At 44.2% G+C, this 22712-nt stretch overlaps 1 non-coding gene across 1 annotated transcript; it reads right to left on the bottom strand.

Moving 5' to 3' along the window:
• Window positions 1-524: 524 nt before the first annotated feature.
• On the bottom strand, window positions 525-597 carry TRNAD-GUC (transfer RNA aspartic acid (anticodon GUC)). Its single transcript has one exon. It is a non-coding gene; the product is annotated as a tRNA-Asp (tRNA).
• Window positions 598-22712: the final 22115 nt, after the last annotated feature.

Below are 22712 nucleotides of genomic sequence, written 5' to 3'. Positions count from 1 at the left end.
TTCGCTCATTAGGACCTAGCCAAAGATCGCTGATTTTGAGGGTCTACCCGGGCAAGGATGTCTGGAAGGCTAAGGGGAACCTGCAGGGCAGATGGGAGGCGGGGGTGCCACTTAGACAAGCACTTTGGAGAACAGGTAGGGGAAAAGAGCAGCCTCTTCAGCATCTTTGCTACCTGGAAGATGACCAGGGTGAGAAGCAAGGACAAAGATTCCTTCAAACTGGGGAGAGAAGAAATGCTTCTTGAAATAAGTAGCTGCTGTTTTGTTTTCTTATATCACTAACTTCTTAGTCAAGGCAACGGTCCTGTGCATATCCCTGAAGCTAAATGTTGTCCCACACCGATTCTGAGCAGGACTCCCAAAGCCATCTTTGTCTGTGGGACTCAAGTGAGAGCTCTTATAGGCCGATGGGATGGGAGAGGTTCAGGAAGAAAGAGAACCGGGTGTGGCTTTCTTGACATAAGAGAACCCTTTCTTTTTTTTTTTTTTTTTTTTTTTTTGCCATGTGGTTTATGAGATCTTAGTTCCCCAACCAGGGATTGAACCTGGGCCCTTAGCACTGACAGTGGGAAGTCCTAACCACTGGACCACCAGGGAAGCCCCAAGACAAGCCAGTTTTGACCTAAACCATTTTGTGATCTAAGCCTGGTCTCAATGCTTGCCCTTGAACAGGTCTCAGTAATTAATGATCTTAAGGGAACAAAAGGATTCAGGAACAAAGAAAAAGCAATTAAGAAACAACAGTTCCCAGATAAAACAGAGTCCTAGTTCCTCCTCAAGGGAAATACTTTACAATCCAATACAAATCTTTGGGTTCCATAAGAACTAAGGCCCCTACCCAGGTGGAGGTAACTTCAGGCTGAGACCCCAGGTTGATCAGAACCTCAGTGCTGATGATGTTGACCTTTTCTGATCTTTGTGACTTGAATCAACTAAAGCTTGGATTCTGTCAACCTTTGCCCTAATTCTAGGCTATACTTCCCTCTGCCCAAGCCCCTTCATGAATATGCAGGTACCCTTAGCTTCTGTGTGTGTGCTCAGTTGCTTCAGTCATGACCCCATGACCCCAGCCCTATTTGTGACCCCATGGACCTGGCAGGCACCTCTGTCCATGGGATTTTTATAGGCAAGAATACTGGAGTGAGTGGCCATTCCCTTATCCAAGGGATCTTCCTGACCCAGGGATCAAACCTGAGTCTCCTGCGTCTCTTGCATTGGCAAGAGATCCTTTACCACGGTGGCACCTTTAGCTTAAAAATTCCCCAATTTTGCCATTCAGGAAGATACTGCTTTGGGAAAGATCCCCAATGTTCTCCTTACTTGCCGCAAATGATCAATCTTTTCCTTTTCCCATCTTTGGCTGACTGTGTCTTTTGACTCGATATCCACAAAGAAGTGAACCCAGTTTTCAGGTAACACCCTGTTATGTGGATGTCAACCCATCACCTTGGATCTGGCTCCTCCCTGTCACTGGAAGAGAAGTGGTGACTGGACAATGGGCCATGGAGGAACGGAATCAGAACATCTGGGAAGACAAGCGCAGGAACCAACATTTACAATCAACTCCTGCAGTGGTTCTCATGCACACTAAAATTTTAGAACTTCTGAGCTACAGAGCTTCTGAAGAACACTAGAGCTTCTGAAGAACTGTGTCTGGATATTAGAATTTGTAAAAGGCAAGTTTTAAAAAGTACTGATGCTCCAGATCCCAGCCCTCAGAAATCCTGATTTAATCAATGCTCCATGTTGTTTGGATGTGAAGAGCTTTAAAAGCTGCCCCCAGCTGAGGTGCAACCAAGGTTGACCTCTATGGAAGCAGAGGAACTTTAGGCTCTTACATTCCCCTAAATTCATGTCTGCATTCAACTTGAACTTCTCTAAGTAATGGCACGCTCCCCACTTTACCTGGTTGTTCATCCCTTGACTGATCGTCTGATTGTGAGACCTTATACCTCCAACTGAGCTGAAACGTCACCTCAATTCCACTTGCTGGTCCTAACCGCCTTGAGATCAGTCATCTCAATGGACAAACTCTAGAGTTGATGAAACTCACATTTGCTGAAATTGATGAGGTTGCACTCACTTTTCCTTGTTACATTTCCTCTCTCAGGGCCCTCACCTCTTTTCCACCCTCTAATCCTACCTGGAAGCCAGGGTCCTAATCTCTCGCCCTCCATGAAAACACTCTCAAGGAAAGTGTCAGAGATGAGTCAACTGCACCTTGGCATGAAGGAGTTGTTGGAGGGGTGAGTGTTACATGTCAGTGACCTGGCGCCAGCTGGTTCTACTCATGTAGGATCTTGGATGTGACCCATTCACTCTCTGGGCTTCAGAGTTTCCGACCTTAAAACAAGGAAGGGTTCATCTAGATTCATCTTCAGCTCCTGCAATCCAATCTGGGAAAGGTGGGAATAATGGCTGATGTAGATGACCGATAGAAAGAGAATGATGGGGGTAGGTGTGGAGGAGAAGGAAGGAGACAAGAAGGGAAGGAGGAAAGGAAGGTAAGAGACAAGGAAGGAAGGGAGGAGAGTCAAACGGAGATGAAGGATGGGAGGGAGGGAGAGAAGCAGAAAATGGGAGGAGGGAGGAAGGAAAGGAGAGAAGGAGGAAGAAGGAAAGAAGAAGGGAAGGAGGGAAGGGAGGGAGGCAGGGAGAGGAAGAGGGAAGGGAGAAAGGAAGGATGGACCCCTGGAGTCCTTTGAGAACTTTCTAAGGCATCAAGTAAAATATTTTGAAACTGTAGACAACACGACTCTTTATATAGTTGCTTATTACACGGTGCTGGTGTGCTGTTTGAATCACAAATTGCATGCTAATGGTCTAATTCATAAACCATTGACATTCTTTATGAGTCCTTAGCATTCAGAAATGAAGAATTTGTGTGCAAAATGTAATTTGCATTGCAAAATCCAATAATTTAGTTTCTCATATTCATTAATGCCTAAAACCACAACACATAACTTATCCCATTCCAACTCCCTCTTTAGGACGCTGGGAAAAGAAGTGGTTCAGCCAAGATCTCAAGTACTGCCTTCTAGGGCCAAGTAGGGAACGGCTCTGAGAATCATCACCAGGGGCAGCCATGCTTTCCTTAAGGAGTGGACCCTGGAGGAGTCGGCACACTAAGAAAATAGAGCTAGGAGAGCCTCTTCAGCACATGCTTGTTTCAACTTCGCAACTGAAGAAACCCCATCTGAGACTTGCCCAGCTCAGATAGTAAAGAATCTGCCTGCAATGCAGAAGACCCAGGTTCCACTCCTGGGTTGGGAAGATCCCCTGGAGAAGGGCATGGCAACCCACTCCAGTATTCTTACCTGGAGAATTCCATGGACAGAGGAGCCTGATGGGCTACAGTCCAGAGGATCGTGAGTGGGACACAATTTAGCAACTACAATAACAACCAAAAGGAACCACATGAGTGTCATTCAAAGCTGTATTCCCAGCACCCAACCTACACATCATACATGCTTGAGAAATAACCCCCATTCATTCAGCAGATGTGCTCTGAACACGGACAGTGTGACGGGCTACCTCCAAAGCAGTGAAGATGCAGTGAAGAACAACACAGATCAAGTTCCTACCTCTGTGGGGTTTCCATTAGAATGGAAGAAACAGGCAACAAACAAGTAAAGCTCACATAAATGAATGCAAGCAAAGAAGCTCGAATAGTGATAAGAGCTGATAAAACGGGCTTCCCGGATGGCCCAGTGTTAAAGAGTCAGCCTGCCAATGCAGGAGACTCGGGTTCTCCCACAGGAGATGCACGTTTGATCTCTGAGTCAGGAAGATCCCCTGGAGGAGGAAATGGCAACCTGTTCCAGTGTTCTTGGTGGGAAAATCCCATGGACAGAAGAACCTGGCAGGTTACAATCCATGGGGTCTCAAAGAGTCGGACATGACTGAGGGACTAAACAAGAGCTGATAAAATAAGGTGACGAGATGGAGAATGGTAGGGATGGGCTATTTAGATTAGGCGCTCAGGCTTATCCTCTCTGACAGTGGAGGGAACATTTAAGCTGAGATCTGGACCAACAAGAGGCAGCCACAGGAAGATGTGGAGGCAAAGCATCGGAAAGAGGGTGCAGCAAGTGCAAAGGTCCTGAGGCAGAAACATGTCTCTGTGTGTTCATAAAAGATGAGCAAAGGCCCAAATGGATGGAGTATTGTGACCGAGGGACAATGAGTAGGTGAGGCGGTCAGAGTAGCACTGGGAATTGATTATGTAGGGCCTCCCTGGTCAGGAGTTAGGAATTTATCCTAAGTGTGACAAGAAACTCTGGAATGTATTAAGTAGGTTAGTGGCACAATCTGGTCCTTAGCTCTAAAGACACCACTGGGATGCTTCATGGAAAATTGAATGGTTGAATGAATGGGGGTGCAAAATATCTCCTCTGTGAGCCTGGGAGGGTGATGCCCACCCTTGAGAAGGATGCAAACATTCAGAAACCCAGCATGACCCCGGCTATGATGGCATCTGGCCAGGAGAGCCACTGCACCCACCTGGCACCCAGCTCCTCAGTGTGAAGCCAGGAGTGACTCTCATTCCAAAATTCACTCAACATCCGCATCCTCCCATCTCTGCACACGCTATACAGCCTTGTCGTGAGACCAAGTCATTCATCAGCAAATCTAAAATATTTATTAGGCATATTTTGAAGGCCAAAGTGCTACATCACTGAGCTCTGCCCAGAAGGGGACAAACCTTCACGGTGCCAATGACCAGGATGAGGACGTGCTGGACAAAATTGCAGACAGTTAATCTGAACAAATGGAACTCTCTTCAAAGGGAACTGAAGGATTCACTTAGGTGCCAGAGACAAACCAGCCTATAATGACCACCATTAAAATTTAATGCAATTTGCTTATTTTGAGAAAATGAAATTCCTCATGTCCTTTATGGCCATCACTTATCCTGCAGGGGAAATGTGAGAGACGGTAGGACTCCTCTGAGGGCAAATCTTGAACCGAATTCTTCAAAGAGGGTCTCTCCAGAGGCATCCACATTGGTAGATGTTCATCCAACACTACTTTTCCTCGAGGAGAGGTGAAATAAAATGTTTAAGTCCTTGGTGGAGGTGTTGGAGGAAGAAGCACTGGTGGGCAAGGTACACAAGATGCTGATTGTTACTGACCTTGAGCAAAGGCTCTAGTCTTCTCTAAGTCTCAGGATCCTTATTTATCAAAATGAGGTGAGAGGAAAATCTGTTCTGTGGGGTTGTGGTGAGGACTGAACAGGATGGCACATGCAACAGGCTGAGTACTGTGCTTGGCACCTGGTCTCATTGGATCCACATAACCATCGTCATGGTTACGCTGGATCCATGTAACCATCATCATAGCCAATAGTGGTTGGGGCTCCATTATTATGGATATACTACCTAGAGAGCAGCTATGAGGCTTTGGGCAAATCTCCTAATCTTCCCATAAAATGGGGTTACAATTGACTCTTCCCCACGGAGTTCTTGGGAAGATTAGACAAGGCAACATATGCCAATACTTAAGACCGAATACAACTCCAGCTGTTCCCATCATTATCACCATCTTCATCATCTTCAGAGACTGACTTCATCCTCATTCAGGAGTCATCTTGGAACTGAGGCTGGTGCTCAGATGTTATCAGAGTGGAACCAAGCAGTCGGAAGACTTAGCATCCAGGTGTCTGCTTTCCCTAATCCCTATGCTTCTCCATACCTCAGTGTCCCCAGTCGATATGTCAGTAATCATATTGGACCCACAATTTTCATTAGCACTGTTTTCAAACGAAATGCAAGCATGGATACTAAGGACCTTTGTTGTTGTTTAGTTGCTAAGTTGTGTCCAACCCTTTGCGACCCCCTGGACTGTAGCCCACCAGGCTCCTCTGTTCATGGGATTCTCCAGGCAAGAATACTGGAGTGTATTACCATTTCCTTCTCCAGGAGATATTCCTGACCCAGGGATCAAAGCCGTGTCTTCTGCATTGGCAGGCGGATTCTTTACCACTGAGCCATCAGGAAAGCCCACCTAAGGCACTAGAAAGGTTTAAAAAAAAAAAAAGCTGTCTATAAATATAAGGTGTGGATGGTTATTATTTATTAAGTAAAGAGGAAGATTTTTTTTTTTTGCTATTATTTTGATTCTTCCAGCCCTGAGATAGCAGATAAATCAGAGCAACATCAAGTCAGAGTGAAACACGGGTTTCCAAAATCCAGGGAACCAAGTTTCATGGGGACTTTTTTTTTCTTTTGGCAATCTTTGCTGAAAGACATTTGAAGTGAAGTTAATAATTGAAATGTAATGAATAATTGCAGTTTGGGGTCCATAGCACAATCATAATTGCCAGTTTATTACTTTTTTAATATATTTGCCGAGTATTAATAATATTGAAATAATGCGAGAAGATCATGGGGAAAAAATGAAATATATCATTTGTCAAGGAAAAAGGATTTCCAAACTGTAGGCACTGCTCTTATGAGTTCTGTGATGAATGCGGCAGGGCACCGAATCCTTCATCATGGAGACATCACCTGCAAATTTGGCTTCCTGCAGAATTCTCATCAAGTCAAATCAAGGTGAAGATCCAGAAGGTTCCTTGCATAGACAGCCCTGCCATCTTTTATGTGCTTCTTGTGGTGGGGAGGGTGTTGTTTATGGTGCCATAGAAAGTCCCTGAGAGAGGAAGAGCCCTGGCTCTTTGCTCTTGGACAAGTCCCTCCCCCAAAACAGGTCTTCCTGGAAAAGTGGATAAACAGCATGTAAAGTGGAAAGCAAAAACAGAAAAATAGGATAAAGGGGTTAGGAACTTCTCTGCTGATCCAGTGATTAAGAATCTACTTGCCCACACAGGGGACATGGGTTTGGTCCTTGGTCCAGGAAGATCCTGCAGGCCTCGAGACAACTAAGCCCATGCGCCACAACTACTGAACCTGCACCCTGGAGCCCATGCTCTGCAACCCGGAGAGAAGCCCCCACAAGGAGAAGCCCACGCACCGCAACTAGAGAGTAACCCACACGCAGCAGTGAAGACCAAGCATAGTAAAAATAAGTAAAGACCAAATTTTAAAATGACACAGCTTGGAATAAGATCCTGGATCCCAACTCTGTTGTCTCTAAGAACCCATGTTATTATTTTTCACACACACACCCCCACCCCCACCCCCATCCCTGCCCAGGAACTGCCTGTTTTGAAAGTTCTTCATATACTAATTTGAACTTGACTCAATTCACAAATTTTACTTTGCCCGCTTGAGGTGAGGAGCTGACTCATTGGAAAAGACTCTGATGCTGGAAAGATTGGGAGCGGGAGGAGAAGCGGGCCACAGAAAATGAGATGGTTGGGTGGCATCATTGACTCAATGGACATGAGTTTGAGCAAACTCCAGGAGATGGTGAAGGACAGGGAAGCCTGGCATGCTGCAGTACATGAAGTAACAAAGAGTTGGACATGACTTAGCAACTGAACGGTGACAATTCACCAAGGCTTGTCTTCTGCTGGAGGAGCAGTAGAGGGAATATACATCCTCATCCGTCAAGTGAGCAGGTTGATTTGGGCAGAGGCATCTCAGCACTGGAGAACCATGGCTAACGATGGGGAGGTCACAGCTAATTTATTACTACAATCAGCTGAAGTGATGATGTCTGCAAGTGAGGCTCTAAAACAAATGAGAGTAGATTTGAAGATCTCTCTGACAAAGCTATTCCTGCTTCTTTATGTACAGACACTTTACCTTTTATCTGCTACATGTCTAAGGCACTTTTGATATGCCCAGCACCCAGGGAGGAGGTGGGCTTACAGCTGAGGTTCCTAGGACCACCACCATTCCTGGTCTGTCTTCCATCCTCTGCTGCTGCTGCTGCTGCTGCTGCTAAGTCACGTCAGTCATGTCCAAATCTGTGCGACCCCACAGATGGCAGCCTACCAGGTTCCCCCGTCCCTGAGATTCTCCAGGCAAGAACACTGGAGTGGGTTGCCATTTCCTTCTCCAACGCATCAAAGTGAAAAGTGAAAGTGAAGTCGCTCAGTCATGTCTGACTCTTAGTGACCCCATGGACTGCAGCCCACCAGGCTCCTCCGTCCATGGGATTTTCCAGGTAAGAGTACAGGAGTGGGGTGCCATTGCCTAAAGGGTTGCCATCCTCAGCCTATAGTAAAAGGCAGTACACCAGGTCTGGAGGGTGGGATCACAGCCCCAGTAATCCTAAAGGATAGAGCCTTGAGCCAAAGAGGATTATTCTCCAGTCTTAAGATTTCATGGAATTTGTCTCATAGTTTGGACTCCCTTGAAATCTGGTTTTGCTTTTTTTCTTATTTTCCATTTCTCTCTTTGAGAATAGAAATGTCTGTCCCACACTTGTCCCAGTATTTCTTATGATGAGCTCTGCACATAAGTTAAATAAGCAGGGTGACAATATACAGCCTTCATGTACTCCTTTCCTAATTTTGAACCAGTCTGTTGTTCCATGTTCAGTTCTAACTGTTGCTTCTTTACTTGCATACAGATTTCTCAAGAGGGAGGTAAGGTGGTCTGGTAGTCCCATCTCTTGAAGAATTTCCCAGTTTGTTGGGATCCACACCGTCAAAGGCTTTGGAGTTGTCAATAAAGCAGAAATAGATGTTTTTCTGGAACTCTCTTGCCTTTTCTATGATCCAACAGAAAATTTATTTGATCTCTGGTTCCTCTGCCTTTTCTAAATTCAGCTTGAACATCTGGAAGTTCTCAGTTCATGTACTGTTGAAGCCTGGCTTGGAGAATTTTGAGCATTACTTTGCTAGCGTGTGAGATGAGTGCAATTGTGCAGTAGTCTGACATTCTTTGGCATTGCCAAGTTCTAGCACCATGGATTAGTTTTGCCCCTTCTCGTAATTTATGTAAATAAAATGATACAAGTTTGTCATGCTGTCATGTCTCAATAATTTGTTCTTTTTTATTGCTGTAGAGTATTCCACGGTATGATTATACTAAAAATAATTTAACCATTCTCCTGTTAATGGCCACTTGAGATATTTCTAAGGTTCTTGTTGTTGCTGTTGTTATTAGTATATCCTAAAGGAGAAGGAAATGGCAACCCACTCCAGTGTTCTTGCCTGGAGAATCCCAGGGACGAGGGAGCCTGGTGGGCTGCCATCTATGGGGTCGCACAGAGTTGGACATGACTGAAGCTACTTAGCAGTAGCAGCAGCAAAGAAGATGTGGTACACATGTACAATGGAATATTACTCACCCGCCATTGTGTTTTAGAAGCTCATTTGTTGGATTTCACATGGTTCATGCTAGAGAGCAATTTGTCTCAGGATAACTCAGACCTGGTGTCTCTCCCATCTCTGATTGAGGTGATGCTTAGATGAGATTTAGGATTTTAGACTTGAAAGCTGATGTTGGGATGAGTTAAGATGTGGGAGTTGTCGGGATGTAATGAATATGTTTTGCAGGTGAGAAAGACATGAATCAGGAGGATCAGGAGTGGAATGCCATAGACTATATGTTCATAGTCCCCCCCACCACCACCACCAACAAATGATACCAAAAGCTCAGCTTCTCTGTACACCAGTGTGGAATTGAATCTCAGAGACAGCCTTGGGTGAAGTAGAAAAGAGGCGCTTTATTACTTTGCCAGGCAAAAGGGGACGCGGTGGGCTCATGCCCTCAAAATTGTGTCTCCCAACTTGGAGAAGATAGTGAGAAGTTTTAAAGTAATGATTCAAAGAGCGCATGATCATGTCGTGGACATTCTTCTGATGAGTTGGTGGTGAGGTAAGTAGGAGTCAGCATCATCAACCTTCAGGTCCAATTGTTGGTCCGGGGTCTACATGCTTGCGGGCAGTCATACCATCATTAATCTTTAACTTCTCCCACCTGGAGGGCATTTCAGTATCTGCAAAACAGCTCAAAGATACTGTTATGGGTATCAGTCGATGGGGAAACAGGACCCTGCCCTGAGGTTGCTCTTGACCATTTCTCCCTGGTCTCACATCCCCTCCCTAATTAACAACTGCTTGAATCTGCCCAGTAGAACTCAAGGAAGGCCATGGAGGCTGAATGAAGGCTGCTTAGCAAATGAAGCAACGGACAAAGAATTAATCTCAAAAATATACAAGCAACTCCTGCAGCTCAATTCCAGAAAAATAAAAGACCCAATCAAAAAGTGGGCCAAAGAACTAAACAGACATTTCTCCAAAGAAGACATACAGATGGCTAACAAACACATGAAAAGATGCTCAACATCACTCATTATCAGAGAAATGCAAATCAAAACCACAGTGAAGTACCATCTCATGCTGGTCAGAATGGCTGCTATCAAAAAGTCTACAAGCAATAAATATTGGAGAGGGTGTAGAAAAAAGGGAACCCTCTTACACTGTTGGTGGGAATGCAAACTAGTACTGCCACTATGGAGAATAGTGTGGAGATTCCTTAAAAAATGGAAATGGAACTGCCATATGACCCAGCAATCCCACTTCTGGGCATACACACGGAGGAAACCAGAATCGAAAGAGACACGTGTACCCCAATGTTCATCGCAGCACTGTTTATAATAGCCAGGACATGGAAGCAACCTAGATATCCATCAGCAAACGAATGGATAAGAAAATGTGGTACATATACACAATGGAATATTGCTCAGTCATTAAAAAGAATACATTTGAATCAGTTCTAATGAGGTGGATGAAACTGGAGCCTATTATACAGAGTGAAGTAAGCCAGAAAGAAAAACACCAATACAGTATACTAACACATATATATGGAATTTAGAAAGAAGCTAATGATAATCCTGTATGCGAGACAGCAAAAAAGACACAGATGTATAGAACAGTCTTTTGGACTCTGTGGGAGACAGCGAGGGTGGGATGGTTTGGGAGAATGGCATTGAAACATGTAAAATATCATATGTAAAACAAATCACCAGTCCAGGTTTGATGTATGACACAGGGTGCTCGGGGCTGGTGCTCTGGGATGACCCAGAGGGATGGGATGGGGAAGGAGGTGAGAGGGGTGTTCAGGATGGGGAACACATGTACACTTATGGCGGATTCAAGTCAATGTATGGCAAAACCAATACAATATTGTAAAGTAAAATATATTAATTAATTTAAAAAATAATAAATTTTTTTAAAAAATAGGGGACACAGAAAGGCTTTGTGCCCAGGAGACTCGCTGAGTCCTGATGGGTACCACAAATTCATATGATGAAATTCTAACTCTCAGGGTGATGGTGTGTGGAGGTGGGGCCTTTGGAAGGTGATTAGGTCACGGGGGTGTGGCCTTCATGAATGCAATTAGTACTTTGATTAAAAAAAAAAAAAAAAAGACCCCAGAGAGCTCCTTGTCCCCTTCTGCCTTGGGAGGACTCAGAGAAGACAACTGTCCATGAACCAGGAAGCAGACCCCCATCAGACCCCAAATTTGCTGGCACCTTGACCTCGGACTTTCAGCCTCTAGAACTGTGAGAAATAAATGTCTGTTGTTCATACCCACCGGGTACGCCTCAGATGGTAAAGAATCTGCCTGCAATTCAGGAGACTGGGGTTCGATCCCTGGGTTGGGAATTTCCCCTGGAGAAGGGAATGGCAACCCAGCCCAGTTTTCTTGCTTGGAGAATCCCCATGGACAGAGTACCTGGTGGGCTACAGTCCATGGGATCACAAAGAGTTGGACACAACTGAGTGACTAACACTTTCACTTTTTTTTATATATATATATATATATATATATATATATATATATATATCTCCCTGCAGTACAGGAGACCTGGATTGGGAAGATCCTCTGGAAAACAGAATGGCAATCCACTCCAGTATTCTTGCCTGGAGAATTCCATGAACAGAGGAAACTGGCAGATTACAGTCCTTGCACAAAGAGTTGGACACAACTGAGCAACTAACACACAGTATGTTTTACACAAACATGGTAATATAGGTGCTCAAATATAATCTGTTTTTTTTCCACCAGTTCTTTTCTATCCCAGGAACTTCTTTTCATGACAGCAAAGCCCTGCAGAAGTTTTCCATTGTATTGGTTTACTATTAATAATTCACCATTGACATCCCCACGGCTATCAAAAAGTAGCAGTAAAAAGAATATGAAAGCTTTTTTGTGTACTTACAGGGAACAATCTTTACGATCAGTTGTTAAGTGTAAAAAGCAAGGTTAGAACAATGTTTACTTTGCTCCAATTTGTGTGAAAATAAAAGAAAGGAAAAGTAAGGTGGAGTAGGAAGAATATATAAACACACCTGCTCTGGAGAACCTAAAGGGACGGTGCTGGGTGGTTTCTGGGAGAAGCCCCAGTGGGCAGGGACCTGAGGCTGGAGAGAGACCACTCACTACAGACACGAGTCTATCTTCAGAAATTTGGGGCCGTATGATTGTATTAACCCAGACAAGACACGTGTGTGTTGTGTTTTTCGTGTTTTATACACTTTACTGTGTATGAGTTAAGGTTTGGGGTCTGTTAGGATATAATGATCGGAGAGGGCAATGGCACCCCACTCCAGTACTCTTGCCTGGAGAATCCCAGGGACAGAGGAGCCTGGTGGGCTGCTGTTTATGGGGTCACACAGAGTCGGACACGACTGAAGTGACTTAGCAGCAGCAAGATATAATGAATGTATTCCAAGTATGAGAAAGACATGAATCTGGGGGACCAGGAACGAATGCTATAGATTAGATGTTTGTCTATAGCCCTTTAGGTTCTCCAGAGCATATATGTTTATGTATTCTTCCTACTCCACCTTACTTTTTCTTTCTTTTTATTTTTACACAAATGGGAGCAAAGTAAACACTGCTTTAACCTTGTTTTTTACACATAACCACTGATCTTAAAGATTGTTCCCTGTCAGACAAAATCCACCCAGTGCTTACTGACCACTCAGTGTATAAAAACATATCATTTTAGACAGGGTGCTCAGGGCTGGTGCACTGGGATGACCCTGAGGGATGGGATGTGGAGGGAGGTGGGAGGGAGGGTGAGGATGGGAACACATGCACATCCATGGCTGATTCATGTCAATGTATGGCAAAAACCACCACAATATTGTAAAGTAAACAGCCTCCAATTAAAATAAATTTTTTATAAAACATATCATTTTAGACGACACAAATGAACTTATCTATTAATATGAAATAGACTCAGGGGCATAGAGAAGACTTGTGGTTGCCGGGGTGGGGGGGTGTGGGGAGGGGTGGATTGGGTGTTTGGGATTAGCAGATACAAACTATTATATATATAATGGATAAACAACAAGGGCCAATTGTATAGCCCAGGGAACTACATTTGTGCTGAGTCACTCAGTCGTGTCCAGCTCTTTGTGACCCCACTAGACTGTAGCCCACCAGGCTCCCCTGTCCATGGGATTCCCCAGGAAAGCGTACTGGAGAGGGTTGCCATTTCCTTCTCCAGGGGGGAACTACATTCAATATCCTCTAATAAGCCATAATGGAAAAGAAAAATAAACTTTTTTTTTCTATTTCTACCTATTCTCCTTTTTTTTAAATTCTCATCAACTTCTACCATCTTCAAAAGATGATTCTGGTGTTGTTGACTATAATTATTCAAAATAAGTATGTAAAAGCAGCAATGTATATCATTTTAATATAATAGAGAAATTTGTGCTATATTTAAATTATACCATATCTATTTGAGACTTAAAAATATATCCCCAGTCACTGTATCCCCAGTCCCCAACCAAGTGCCTAGAATATAATGAAGGGCTCAATAAATCTTTATTGACTAATTTAATCCCTGGATAAATTAATACATGGATTACTAAAATACCATATTTGTGAGTTGCTATTTTTTCCACAGTTACTTCCATTCTCTTTAAACTTGGAGGTTTTGTCACCATCTGGCTGTCATCTGTGTGAACAATATAGGGGGATGAACAAATGTTTGAGATCCCTGAGCCATTTTTGCTTAGGCAGTCTAGGGTTCCAGGACAGTATCTGGAAGACACGAGAATCAGGAGTCTTTTCTCTTGTGGGATGCTTGGGGAGGAGGGGAGGGGAGGTGGGGGCGTGGCTGGGGAAGAGGATGAGGTGAGGCTGGGGGTGCTGTACAGTAGGACCTTGCTGGGTATCTATTTTATATATATGTAGTGTGGATATGTTAATCCCAAACTCCTAATTTATCCTTCTCCCCTTTCCCCTTTGGTAACCACATTTCATTTCTGTTTTGCGTGTAAAGTTCATTTGCATCATTTGATTTAGATTCCACATATAAGTGATAACATATTTGTCTTTCTTTGGCTGGCTTACTTCATTTTGTGTGATAATCTCTAGGTCCGTTCATGTCCCTGAAAATGGCATTGTTTCATTCTTTTTGGTGGCTGAGTCATATTCCATTGTATAAAATTCACCCACTTCTTACTGACCACTTGGGATGTCTCATCATTGCACTGGGTACCAGGAACCAGTGACACGCAGATGGGACACAGCTCCTGCCCCCTTGGTGCTGACAGTCTGGCAAGAGAGATGAGCGTGAACCAAAGGATCAGCAAACTGAATGGAAAAGCACTCCAGCGTCAAGTTCTACAGGAGCGAGGTGTACGAGGCTGCAGGAGCTGATAATGGGGGATTTGATCTCACAGGAGGAGTCGGGGAAGGCTTCCCTGGGAGTGATGTTTGAACCAAGAGCTGAACATTAATTAAGAATTATTCAGGTGGAAAAGGGAAGCAGCCAGTGGCCTGAGGCAACTCGACAAAGAACCGAAAGAAGTCCCAAGTTGCTGGAGAGAGGCTGTCTAGGGGAGTGCAGTGGGGAGGTGAGGCCACGAGATAAGTATGGACCAGGCCTCTGCAGAGTCTAATGACAGTAATGACCACAGTTATGATGGCAGCGATCATATATTAGTCACTTGCTGTATGCCAAACACTGTGCCAGCCACGTCACTCATCTAAACTCCTAATAACATAGAAGCAGTGTTACTATTATCTCCTGTCTACCAGTGAGAATCCAGGCTAAAGAGAGGTATTGTGCTCCAGTGTTCATCGCTGCACTCTTTACAATAACCAAGACATGGAATAAAGAACATAAAGTGTCCACCGACAGATGAATGGATAAAGATGGGATACAAACTTATAATGGAATATTACTCAGCCACATAAAAGAATGAGATGTGCAGCAACACAGACGGACTTAGAGATTATCAGACGGAGTGAAGTAAGTCAAACAGAGAAAGACAAATACCGTGTGATATCACTTATATGTACACACAGACACACACACGTGGAATCTACAAGATGACACAGATAAACCCAGCTATGAAACAGAAACACACTCACAGGCTTAGAGAACGAACTTACGGTTGCGGAGGGGAAGGATGGGAGGAAGGGCTGGTTAGGGAGGTCGGGATGGACACACACACACAGCTTTATTTCAAATGGATAATCAATAAGGTCCTACTGTGTAGCACAGGAAACTCTGCTCAATGCTATATGGCAGCCTAGATGAGAGGTGAGTCTGGGGGGAGAATGGATACATGTAATAATAGATTAATGGCTGAGTCCTTTTGCTGTCCACCTGAAACTATCAAAACATTGTTCATTGGCTGTAGTCCAGTACAAAATGAAAAGTTTAAAACAATAAAAAAAAAATTTTAAAGCAAAATTTACACTCCGTGGGGGAAAAAAAAGTGCTGGGGTGTACCAAGAACTTGAACCGGTTATGTCTAATGCAAAAGTCCTTGCAGTCTTGGACTCAGAAGGCCATATAATTTGTCACCCAAATAGGAACAGCGATCATTATCAATAATGCCAAGAACACAAACATAAACCAAGACCGTCCCAGGCCATACTAGAAAATATCTCAAGATAAAGAAAATGAAAGGACTTTGCAAACAATCCCGTCTTGTAAGAGACAAGAGACTTTATTAAGCTGAGCATGGGGTTCAGGGAGGGAAAACTTAGTGTCACCAGAAGATGGTTTCTTGAACCAATTCTTCCCTCTGCTACAACAGGAGACCCTGTACTACTCTGGTCCCACCTCTGAAATATCCTTGACATTTCAAAAAAAAAAAAATTCTGTGTCAGTTTTATTAATGTTTTAAAATATAAATTAAAAATGTGACAAATGAATGAGAAACAGCAGTCTGTTTTAATGAAAATTTCATACTCTCCATCAATAAATCATAGATCAGAGAGAACCCAACATGGGCCACAATATTTCTTGCCTGTCAGGGTAGGGGTTACTGGAGTTTACTAATGTTAACCTGACAGGATTCCACTTGGGGACTGGGAATCACTTGTCCCGGGAGGATGGGAAGCCGGCCCCCTCCCACCCCCGCACCTCGGAGCCCCTGGTCCAGACTCTGTTCCAATTTGAGGACCAGTTCCCCAAGTTTTCATCCAGAACCTCTACTAATATTTTGTCTTCTCTTTTTTGAAGTCTTATAAAAACATGCTTTGGGCTTCCCTGGTGGCTCAGCAATAAAGAATCCACCTGTAAGGCAGGAGACACAGGAGACAGGGGTTCGATCCCTGGGTCAGGAAGATCCTCTGGAGGAGGGCATGACGACCCACTCCTGTATTCTTGCCTGGAGAATCCCATGAACAAAGGAGCCTTGCAGGCTACAGTCCATACAGTCGCAGAGTTGGACACGACTGAAGCAACTTAACACGCACTTGGAGGGTCTTTAGTTGTGGCGTTTGGTATCTCTAGCTCTGATGTGTGGGATCTAATTCCCTGACCCTAGGAATAGAACTTGGAGCCCCTGCACTGAGAGCGCAGAGTCCTAGCCACTGCACCACCAGGGACGTCCCCATCCAAGCTAGCTTTTAATCCGAAAGTTGGCTCCTGCCTTCAACCCCATCTTGGAAAACCTTCATATTTGATCTGGGGTTTACAAAGAATTGAGTCAAGGACTTCCCCGGTGGTCCAGTGCTTAAGAATCCACCTACCAATGCAGGGGACACAGGTTCAATTCCTGGTTTTAGAAGTGACCACTGGCCATTAAGCCTGTACACCACAATCACAGAGCCGGCCCTCTAGAGTTCATGAGCTGCAACAAGAGAAGCCACCACAATGCAACGAACAGTGGCCTCCACTCAGCGCAACTAGAATAAGGCTGCTGGCAGCAACCAAGACTCAGAGCAGCCAAAAAGAAATAAAATAATAAATAAATTTTTTAAAAATTCAATTAAAAAAAAGCAACAAATGGAGTCAATTCACTGTGTCTGGAATTAGTTGTTGGAAAACTTTAAGTATACAAGAATGATTTGGGGAAAGCGGGGCAGCTGAAAATGCAGATTCCTGGGCCAAGGTCTTATAAATGCCGATTCCCTGGGTTGGGGGAGTGGGGACCAGGAGTGTGCCTTAGACACAAGCATTCCACCGGGTCTAATGAAAGTCATTTGAAGACCATGCTTTCAGAAGCACTAAGCTGAACAAACCTTGGCCGGGGCATGAAGTCTGAAACCTGGGTGGGCAGGGGGTGGGTGCTTGGGAAAACTGGGATATTTCCCAGCAGAACCATCTCAGTCTCAGCTCTCCAGTCTTCCTCGACTCTTTCCTCCTTCTACACCCGAGTTCAGCAAACCTCGTCTTCCGAGGCCAGATTGAAATGCCAGAATGTATGGAGATTAATCACAGAATAATACAAACTGCCGCTTATCATCTCCCATATATTTGACATAATTACCCTACAAGCAACATGAAAATGTTATACTGTAATAACTCCCAGGCAGAAGAAAAAGCAGTGTTGCTGATAACATGAAAATAGAGTAGACAGAATAGAGCCCTTCGAAAACTTTTAATTAATTTTCTCCCCTTTCAGCATAATTGATGTCAGTTCAGGCTTCAGAGTTTTCAAAGAGCTTGGCCTTGGAGCAAAGGAATTTAGGGCTGGTGGAGGCCAGCTACAGAGCAAAGTTGGGTCCTCCTGCATTTCTGCATCTTTTTAAATTATTCTATTGAAGGATAGTTGATTTGTGATGTTGTGTGATGTTGTGTTAATTTCTGATATATATCAAAGGGACTCAGCTATGTGTAAATACACATTCTTTTTCATATTATTGTCCATTCTGGTTTATCACAGGGTGTTGAATATAGTTCCCTGTGCTATATAGTAGGACCTTGTTGTTCATCCATCCTGTATATAATAGCTTGCATCTTCTAACTCCAAACTCCTAATTGACCCCTCCCCACCCTCCTCCAACCTGGCGATCACAACCTGTTCTCTATGCCTGTGACCTAACTGACCCCTCCCCACCCTCCTCCAACCTGGCGATCACAACCTGTTCTCTATGCCTGTGAGTCCGTTTCTGTTTGAACGTTCGTTTGTGTTGTACGGTAGATTCCCCATATAAGAGACGTCACGTGGTGTATGTCTTCGTCTAACGTACTTCACTTCATATGATCATCTCTAGATCCATCCATGCTGCTGCAAATGGCGTTATTTCATTTTTCACGACTGAGAAATATCCCACTAAGGGCTTCCCTGTTGGCTCAGCGGTAAAGACTCCGCCTGCCAAAGCAGGAGACATGGGTTTGATCCCTGGGTTGGGAAGATCCCCTGGAGAAGGAAACGTCAACCCACTCTAGTACTCTTGGCTGGAGAATTCCATGGACAGAGAAGCCTGGCAGGCTACAGTTCATGGGGTTGCAAAGAGTCTGACATGACTTAGCGACTAAACGGCAACAACAATATATGCTGGTAAAGAACCCACCTGCGATGCGGGAGACCTGGCTTCGATTCCTGGGTTGAGAAATCCCCTGGAGAAGGACATGGCAACCCACTCCCGTATTCTTGCCTGGAGAATTCCATGGACAGAGGAGCCTGACTGTCTACAGTCCATGGGGTCATAAAGAGTAGGACAGGACTGAGTGACTAACATTTTCATTTTCTGTGCATATAAAGAGGAAAAACACACAGGTCTCCTCACTGAAGGAATTCTTTGTCTCCTGGGAAGCAGTCATGATTACAGCACAGTGCAGGAACCTGACATGATGGAGGCATGTCCTGGGTACCATAGGAGTAAAGAAAGCAAAACATGAGGCTTCCTGGGGAAGTTGGGAGGGGCTTCTTGCAGGGGGTGGTGTTGAGTGGGGTCTTAATGGACACATAGGAGTTCATCAGTTTGCTTCAAGAAAGTGCAGCGATATTACAGGGGGACCACATACGAGATGGAGGGGTCAGTAGACGACCAGCCTGTTAAGACAAGGAAGGCTAGATCATGAAACGCGCAGAGGCGGACCCTGCTGCTGAGTTTAGATTCTATCCTACGGGCCACTGGCCTATAATAACTGTTTTGCATACCGGGATCCTGTTTCAATGTTCAGAAATTTCACGGCAGTAGTTTCATTGCAAATTGTCTGAGAAAACATATCACAGCAAAAGTTATGGTAAGCTCAGTGATGCATTTAAATTAATTTGTACTTTGATCAGCCCAATCAAATCTACAGACATTTGAGAAATAGCTGTACCCAGCAAAACATACGCTGTTCTCCTCGTAGTTATAAATAAAATATGACTGGGTCTATTCTACTCAGTAACCCTTCTCCCCAGCATCTTACATGGTGAGGCTCAACACTGAAGTACTACGATCTCTGCGTTATGTCTTTCTACGTGGTACCCACTTGTGGACTGCTTCTATCAGATGCTCCTCTCTTTTATGTAATTAGGCCTGTTCTGCACCTTTTCTCTTCTTTAAGTTGCTTTCTGCTTTCTTTCATGTTCTTTCTGGATAATGTGTTGTCAAATTGCACTCTGAGGTGTTCATCTAAATCAGTGGTTCTCCAACTTTCCTGCTCATTGGCATCCCCAAAGGGCTGGTTAAAACACAGAGAGCCCAAACTTCCCCGGTGGTCCAGTGGTTAAGAATCTGGCTGCCAATGCAGGGGACATGGGTTCAATCCCTGGCCCAGGAAGATCCCATAAGACTCGGGCCAGCTAAGCCCATGCACCACAGCTACCTTAAGCCCTCGAGGCCTAGAACCCACTCTCTGCAACAAGAGAAAGAAAATGAAAGTGTTAGTTGCTCAGTTGAGTCCAACTCTTTGTGACCCCACAGACTGTAGCCCTCCAGGCCCCTCTGTCCATGGGGTTCTCCAGGCAAGAATACTGGAGTGGGCTGTCATTCCCCTCTCCATGGGATTTTTGCAACCCAGGGATCAAACCCAGGTCTCCTGCATTGGAGGCAGATTCTTTTATCAACTGAGCCACCAGGGAAGCCCAAACGGCTACACCCCAATACAAGATAAAAAGTTAAATGTTTTTAATTTAATATAGAAAATTAATTAATTAATTTTTAAAAATACAGATTGCTGGGCCCACGCCAGAGTTCCTAGATCAGTGGACTGGGACCTGGAAATAAGCATTTCTAACAAATTCCCAGGTGATAGTGATGCCACCCGTCCTGGAGCCATTTATTTACATTATTTCTCTTCTACTTTATTATCAGCCTGTCTATGGTTTCATGGATTTCTTACACATTTTTATCTTCTTAAAATTTTCAACTTCTTGATTTCCTAAGGAAACACTCAAAAAATATGAAATAAACAGGTTAAAAAATAAATGTCAGGCAGTACATACAATCCTTTTAAGAGTTTTACATCTGCTTGATGTTTTAGATGGATGGTACATATCCCTAAGAATTATAGTGTTGCAGAAACCAGCACCCAAGAAACCAAGCCCCACACCAGAGAGTTGGAGAACTCAGGTTAATTATGCTGGCGGGCCCAGAGGAATTACCACTCCAAGCTCTGAGCCCCAAACAAAGGGGTTACAGAGTTTTTATAGACAGACTACAGTGGGCAAAACTAGCTGCTAATAGGCTGGTTTAAACTAAGGGGTTTCACTCGAGGGAACAGCGGTTAAGATGGGGAGGGGGATGCCTGAGCTTTACACAGGCGTGATTAAGCAGGATTGCAGGGGCCAGGCAACTGTAAAGAGCAAGACAAGGGTGAGTGAGATAAGCTCCAGTTCCTAGTATTAGTGTAAGTCCCCACTTTCCGAGACTACATGACCTACGTGATCTAGACTTTGCAAGGAGCAAGCTGAGTTACAGAGGCAGAAGGAGCAGGGGGTTATGTAAAATTTTAACTTTTCCTCTTCAATAGGAATCCTTAACTCATTTCAAACTAGGTAAATAAATGCTTATAATTGTATTACCTCTGTCTCCAGTCAGTATATGGAAACATATACATCTATTAAGAGCCAAACTTTTCCTCTTATCATTCTGTTTATATATTCATTATGGGAAAATGAATACACAAACAATGACCAGACCATATTTAAAAGATATTTGTGCTCTACTCAGCACTCTGTAATGATCTATATGGGAAAAAATCTTTAAAAAAGAGAGCGGATATATGTATATGCATAACTGATTCACTTTGCTGTATACCTGAAAACTAATACGATATTGTAAATCAAATATACTCCAATAACAGGACTTCCCGGTGTTCCAGTGGTTAAGACTCTATGCTCCCAGTGCAGGGGGCACTGGTTCAATTCCTGGTGAGGGTACTAAGATCCCATGTGCCAAACAATGGGGCCAAAAATAAATAAATAAAATAAAACCCTATAATAAAAATTAAAAATAAAATAAATAGAGTTCTGACCCATAGTCTACAGCAACCAGCCCTGGAAACCGTTCCATTATGTACTCTAATCTGGCTAGGAAGCCAGCCTGCTCTCTATAAGTACATACATTCTGTAGGTCAGTCTGCAGGAAGTTGGACCACCATCTCTAGCAGCCAGTCCAGAAAGTCAAAACTTTGTACTGGCCTCAAATGATCAGGAGTTGATTAATAACTGACATCTTCCCTAATTGTTGTCCATTCTGGAAAAATGGGACTAACCAGAGAAAGTTAGATACACGCCTAGCCATCCACATAAGATGCCCTACTTTTTAAGATTTTTTTAAATATTTATTTATTTGGCCGCTGCAGGTCTTAGCTGGAGAACTGGGGATCTTAGTCAGGGCATGTGGGATCTAGATCCCTGACTAGGGATCATGAAGGAGGAAACAGACAGAACAGGCTCCGTCTTGAAAGCAGGACTCCATCTTGGGCTGGACTGTGGACTTTGAGCTCTACGCCCAGTATCTGTGGAAACAACATACCAACTGGAAAACCAGACCCCCCCCACCCCACCCCATGGAAGAGCCCCAGGGCTCGTACCTAGACTCTCCTTCACCTAAAAGAATACCCTAATTATCTGTGTAACCGAATAGAATCATAAATTCTATTATGCTTACTGGGGTATGACCACAGGCCTATTGATAATTGTCCACTGTTAACTGCCTAGGCTTAAGGCATATGAATCACAGGTCAACTTTGATTGTATCTTTCTTTTCCTTTGTTCAGACTAGTTTCAGGGAATTTAGGGAGGTGGGTTTGAACACGAACACTTAGGGTATATAAGGTTTTCACAAAAATTGGTCAGGGTCCTTGGCTAAGAGGAGACCCTGCCTTGGGCCCACCAGTGTAATAAACTGCACTCCACTATCTGCATTGTCCTTCTAAGTGAGTTTGTTTCCCGGAACGTGTGGCTACAACAATCGAACCCCAGGCCCTCTGCATTGGGAGCCTGGAGTCTTAGCCGCTGGAAGACCAGAGAAGTCCCAGTGCCTCACTTCCAAGTGGCTCATCCCCAACCTCCCCATGCCAACAGCCTCCAACCTGGGCACATCTGAAGCCTCCCCCTTGTTCTCCTACAAAGCTTTCCCACTCCTCTGCCTGCCTTCGAGCCTCTGCCAAAACACAAGGGAGTCAGCCACCATCACTTGTGTTTT

This window comes from Bos mutus, chromosome 25 (genome assembly GCF_027580195.1).
Source record: "Bos mutus isolate GX-2022 chromosome 25, NWIPB_WYAK_1.1, whole genome shotgun sequence".
Taxonomy (NCBI): domain Eukaryota; kingdom Metazoa; phylum Chordata; class Mammalia; order Artiodactyla; family Bovidae; genus Bos; species Bos mutus.
Note: the sequence above shows the minus strand (reverse complement) of the source record. Positions and strands in the feature narration are given on the sequence as shown.